The 6,348-nt window shown below is 39.4% G+C and overlaps 1 long non-coding RNA gene across 2 annotated transcripts; it reads right to left on the bottom strand.

Moving 5' to 3' along the window:
• Window positions 1-275: 275 nt before the first annotated feature.
• Window positions 276-3,077, bottom strand: LOC112724055 (uncharacterized). 2 transcript variants are annotated; one of them, XR_011867094.1, is made up of 4 exons: window positions 2,265-3,077; window positions 860-963; window positions 657-743; window positions 276-513 (listed from the first exon to the last, which is right to left on the bottom strand). It is a non-coding gene; the product is annotated as an uncharacterized lncRNA (long non-coding RNA). The 2 variants fall into 2 exon arrangements; XR_003163286.3 differs by having other exon boundaries at window positions 860-1,031.
• Between the last annotated feature and the right edge of the window lie 3,271 nt (window positions 3,078-6,348).

Genomic DNA, 6,348 nt, shown 5'->3' on the forward strand with positions numbered 1-6,348 from the left:
CTTTTGAAGCGTGGCAATAGGGAGAGATACAGCCACGTTTTTGAAGCGTGGCAATAGGGAGAGATACGGCCACAAAGCGTGGCGATAGGAAGACATACAGCCACGCTTTAAAAGCGTGGCGAAAAGCTTGTTAAATTAAAAAAAAAAAATTTCTTTTCCTTACTTGATCTTAATTACTACAATATAAATTTTCAATCTTTTTTTATTACCAAAGCTATAAATATAGTATGCAATTTTTATTGCAAGACAAATCAAACAGTAATTAGTGACAATTTTTGCTTTAATTATTTTATACATTAATAAACTAATATTCAAATACAAAATAAATTTCGAGTTCAAATTCCAAAACTAAAAACGGTAGAAAAATACAGAAACAATACAACTTAAACACTAAGTCCTTTGTTGTTCTTTCTTCCTCTAGCCCTCTCAAACTTCCTTCCCTTAGATCGTACATAAGGCTTGGTATGGCTGTGAGGAACACTAGGACCAGGACCAAAATGTTTCACAGCTTCCCTGAAATAGCAAAATCAACAAGGGAACAAAACACATGTTTAAGTTACAAAAGATAAAGTAAGACATAAGACAAGAAGCAAGAGTGTAATACTCCAGAATCCCCAATTTTCGGCTGAATTAGGACATAGCAAAGCCGAACTTACAATCTGACTGGGCAGAACAAGTCTTTTTCCATCAACACATCATTTCTGATTATAGTAATCCATTGACTCCTCAGCAATTGGAGAGAACTGCAGCACATTTAACTTACCAAATATAAATAAAACTGCGCAGCATAAAAAGAAAGATGGAGTAAATGTAAAGCAGGTTCATTAAATTTAGAAGAAAACGTTTAGATACTACTCACCTTCAAGAATAATAGAAGACTAGAAATCATCAACCTTGTTCGTTCCAGCCTTACAGTGGACAACCACAACATTCTCAATATCTAACTTCAACCACGAGTATGCACTATGACAGAAAGAGATAACAAGTTGAAGTAGTGGGCAATTATGATCATCAAATGGAAAGCTAGCCACCTGAAGAGGGAATTTGATATTGCAGATGAAAGCAGCAGTTGGTTTGTAAAACAAATCTAAGTGCTGAAAAAACCTAAAACTCAAGTGAAACAGAAAGCTGACACATGTAGTCTAGGTGTTGGAAATTAATCAAGACATCTGCATGAACACTCTATTTCCTCGAAACATTTATGATCACATTAAAAGAGATAATGTTGTTAAGTAGAGTAATATTATATGGTCTAGTAATCAATAATTATTCCACGATTTCCCAGGCTGAGAAACCACGTTAACAATATGGGCTATGATATGTAACAATAGACAATATAATAATAGTGCATGATTGAGAAATGCAAATACAAATTCAAATGGCTGTTCAGAATTTCAGATTATATTAGATAATGGCAGCACAATGCAAGCATCAGAAACCACATCAAAGTAGGGACACAATGTTTTCTATCACAAACAAATGAATAACCTCAATCTCTCAGAATTAGCAGAAATCCTTCTCATTGAAAACATCAATTTAATTTCTATTTACTTTCAGATATCCAATGTTTTAGGCCACTGTCCCATGTGCTTTTGTACAATGTGAAATTAATTTAATTATTTACTTAATAGTGAAAAGAAAATGAAAAATAAGATCCATGAATAATTGTTGCAAAAGAATCCAAGTGCAATTGCATGATCACACAACAATTTCCCAATGCCAAGCAAATTTAGGCAAACACCCCCCCAAAAAGAATCCAAGAATGAACATCATATATGCATGCATAGAAAGTGAGCAGAAGAGGAAATGCAAATTGAGAAATCAGCAGCAGCCAATGATTAAGGATGTAATGAGCATGAATGCATAATAAGCACAAAGAATCGCAACAAGAAAACGAGTTGCTAACACATGGCACGAAGCAGCAACACTTATTAAACAGCAGCAGTAAATAGCATGTTTCCCAGGTTCAAGCAAGCAGCAAACATAATTCATATGACTTAACCAGTTCCACAAACTGAAATCATTGCAGTTCATATAATATGGACCAAGCAACAAGCAGAGCAGAACTCAGCAACAACAAACCAAGAAAAATTAATGAAACAGTAACACTTCCACAGCATCTATTTTGGACAATGAAAAAAAATACAACAAACAGCAATCACAAGTCCAGAATTCAACACCAAAACAGCACAATAAACAAGTTCATCCAGGGCAACTTTCAGAGGAAAGACAAATTCATTCCAGAGTAAGGACTGAGGAGTTACATATTCAGAAATAGCAGAATTGGGATTGAAACTGGAAAAGGGCAGTACTGATTCGAAGACAAGAACAGAGGAGGCTGTGGTGGATCCTTCTGATGGCAGCTTGGACGGCGGCAAAGAGACTCACGGTGACCGTATAACGTGGCACAGACAACCTCAGCGACAACTCTCACGATAAAGGTGAACTTAACGGATAAAGAAGCTGGAGCAGGGTTAGGGCTTACCAACAGACACAGGCTTGAAAGGCGGTTTCCGGGGCCAGCAGCGGCGGCGAGGAGCTCCGGCAACGCAGCAACTGCGCGGGCAGAACGACGGCGAGCCCAGCACGCGGCGAAGACGGAAGCTCCGCGACGATTTCCCTTGCGAGCGATCTCTGTTCGCGACTCCAACGGCGGCGATTTGAAGACGATAACACGCGGTGGTTGCAGCGGCGTTCAAGCTTCAACTACGGCGTGGATGGACCCTCGACGGCCATGGTTTCCCCTGCGCGAAACTGACAGTGCGAACGGCGGTGACGCATGGCACAGTGGCGACGCGAGACAGGGCTGAGCGCGGTGGCGCTGTTGGACGAGTTCGACGGTGACGCGGCTTAACGGCGGGGTCTCCCTCCAAGGCTCGGCAAGGTTGCGACGGCGGCGGCAACACCCAGCAACGCCGGCGCTCTCCTTCCCCTCTTCTCTTCTCCCCCGTCGCGGCCCTCTCTCCCCCTCCTTTCTCCCTTCTGTTCCTTCGTTCCCCCTCTCTTTTCTTTTCTTTCCTTCTTTCTTTAGTTTTTGCCAAAGCTGATAGGTGTTAGTGCTGTTAGGAAGGGAATGGCGGTGGAAAAAAGGGTGAGTGACGGTGAGGGGGTGGAAATTAGGGTTTGTGGGGTTTAATTTAGGAATTAGGGTTTAATTTGGGATAAAAATAAAATTAGGAATTTTGGGTAAATTAGAATTTAATAAATTTTAATAAAATTAGAGTATATTATATAAAATTTTTATTATTTTACATTTGCTAAACCTTATAATTTGAAATATAGAAAATAATTCGATAATTATAAAATCAGATAAAATCTTAAATTACTTTTTAAACTCAATTAGTCAAAATTTGTTTTAAGTATCTTCAATAAAATAATTTCAAAGATTAAAATACTTAGTGATAAATAAATCTAAATTAGCTCTTAATAAAATCTTCTAAAATTTCTAGGTCTTACAGGGGCCCTCTCGCCACGCTTTTAAAACGTTATTGTTGCTCTCTACGGCCACGCTTTTGAAGAGTGGCAGAAAAGAAACTTTTGGCCACGCTTTTAAAGCGTGGCAAAAGTGTACCAGCATATAGCCACGTTTTGTAAGCGTGGCCGTAATGAAACCCTGTCGCCACGCTTTTAAAACGTCCTTGTTTCTCTCTATGGCCACGCTTTTGAAGCGTGGCAGAAAAAAAACGTGGCCTTTTCTCTAATCAATTGCCACCCTTACAAAAGCGTGGCCGTTGATCCTTTTCGCCACGCTTTTGAAGCGTGACAAAAAAAAAAGTGGCCAAATCTCTAATCTATCGCCACCCTCATAAAAGCGTGGCCATTGACCACTTTTGGCCACGCTTTTGAAGCGTGGCAAGAAAAAAGCGTGGCCATAGGCCTTTTTTCTTGTAGTGTATACTCATGTATCAACTTTTTATCTTAATTTTATCATACATGCATTGATCTTTGAATTCTTAACTTTACATTGGGGTAATTTTGTCCCCTTATTTATTTATTGAATATTTTTTTTCAATATAAGCATAAAAATAACATAGCTTATCAATGCACATAGATTTTTAATTCTTATAGTTTTACATGAGTAGGTATCCAAATTTTCATTATATTATCATGACACATTCCCTTATTATCTTTTGTTCCCACAATTTCCCATACTTAATTAGCACACACAATTCTATCCTAAGCTAACCAAAGATTCAGTTTGGGATATATAATTATTTTTCTGCTTAAGGCTAGTAATGTGGTAAAATATAGAACAAATGGGATTTAAAGGCTCAAAGTGGCTAACAAAGGTAATTGAAAGGGTAGGCTTAATTTGGATAAGTGAGCTAAACAATTAATGACCTCAATCATATGCAAACATATAAATATAATAAATATTAGACATATAGGATGAAACAAAATATAGATTACAATCATAGAGAAGTAAACACACAAGAATAAAATAATTATGGTTAAATAATGTAACCATGCATAAAGGCTCAAATCTCACAGGCTGTGTGTTCTTTAGCTCAAAAATCATGTTCCAAATACAACTTCAAGCAAATTTAACATAAAAATTTTAATTAAAATTAGTGAAATTTTGTTCCAAAAATAGAGTCTTAGAAGAAACTTATTGTCTTTTCAATCAAGTAGAACATGCATGCAACTAATCTATTACTATGCAATTTATCCTATTCTATAAAAGAAAAATTAACTAAGTAAATATCCTAATTCATTGGTGTTTAGAGAAGAGAAATTACCTCCGGAAGTCAGGTACTGACCGACCTCCCCACACTTAAGGCTTTGCACCGTCCTCGGTACCATCTGTCAGGAACAAGGGTGGGCTGGTAGCAGTATCTCCACAGTCGGGACCATCATAGCTCCCTGTGCTGGTAAAGGAAGTGGAGTCTGGGGTGTCTGAGTCCTTGAATTTTCCCATGATCAGCTCCTTGAGGTATGTGAATCGGCGCTTGTTACGGCGTTCTCTCATCTTAGTTTTGTGTTCCTGCCGATCCAACCTTTTGAGTATCTGATAGAGCAGTTGGTCTGTGGTAGGTGCTTGTGGTACGGAAGGAGGAATGTCCTGAGCCGGTTCAGTGGGCTGGCTTGTAGTGGCTGCTGAGGGTCTGATGTATTTCCCATTAAGGACATATTAATCATCCCGTGGAAGTATGGCTTTGGTGTCCCCAGCTCTGAAGGAGACTCTGGCTGCTGAGATAAGATCTGAGACCAAGGCGGGGAAAGGTAAGTTGCCCGCGATTTGTACATGTCCCATGGCATTCTGGATGTGTCTTGGTAGGTTCAGAGGCTGGTCTGTAAGGATGCACCATAGTAGAACGGCCATGTCCGCAGTGAAGGAGGACTCGTGAGTGCTCGGAAAGACGTAATGTGACATGATCTGTGCCCATACGCGAGCCTCTAAGGTAAGTGCTGAAGCTGAAATTCCCTTAGGGCGGGTATGATGGTATCCGTAGATCCATCGGCTGCCAGGTAGTGCGATAACTCTGAGAACGACATCCCAGTCAAATTGGTACATCTGGCGCTTGAGTGCGGCTTCTTGAAAGGCGTCCAAACCTTCTTGAACAGGAGGAAGACCTAAAGCTTTTTGAATGGCTTCTGCGGTAATGGGGACTTGCTTCTGACGGACAAAGACAAACTGCAGGGTTGGCAGGTGGAAGTTGGAGTAGAACTTGACTACCCAAGAAAGATTGACCTGCCTCGGCTGTCTCTGTAGGAAACCCCATTGTCTTTGTGCAATTTGCGGCTCAACAAAGGTAGCAATATGGTTTGGGAGGAGAAGAAGGTATTCGTTGTTGTAGCTCCTTTCTGCCAGGATGGGGAACATCTGCTCACAGTAGCGATTGGAAAATCGCACAGTGTCCTTTGCTGGGAAGGCTTTTTCTTTATCATCAACCTTTATAATCCTCTTAAGTCTCTTTGTTGAGGGTTTAACCACAGTTGAAGAGGGTTCTGCCACTAATGCTCTCTTTGTTCCTCTCCTTCTTGTTGATTTGGGAGTAGCTTTCTCTTTTCCTTTCTTGGTGGCCATTCTGAAAAAGGAAAGAGAAAGTAAATTAAATTCAAAGAGATAAAGCAAGGAAGAGAACAGAAAAGGACGGTTATGAATGCACATTTAAAGGTAAATGATGTTAACACATGGTCATGACTACATGTGAAAAGTTATTAATGGAAAATAGTTAGTGCATATGATGACAAGTGAATGAAAGGTGTTTATTGGCATGCTGGCAAAGGCATGAGTAGCATAGATCAAGCATCACTTGTAACAAACTATCACGTTTGTATTAACAATTATTTATAACAAATAAAATATAAAAGTGGTTTTGTAAAAAACGGGCATTTAATAGTAGA

The sequence above is a fragment of the Arachis hypogaea genome, chromosome 11, assembly GCF_003086295.3.
Source record: "Arachis hypogaea cultivar Tifrunner chromosome 11, arahy.Tifrunner.gnm2.J5K5, whole genome shotgun sequence".
NCBI classification, from domain to species: Eukaryota; Viridiplantae; Streptophyta; class Magnoliopsida; order Fabales; family Fabaceae; genus Arachis; species Arachis hypogaea.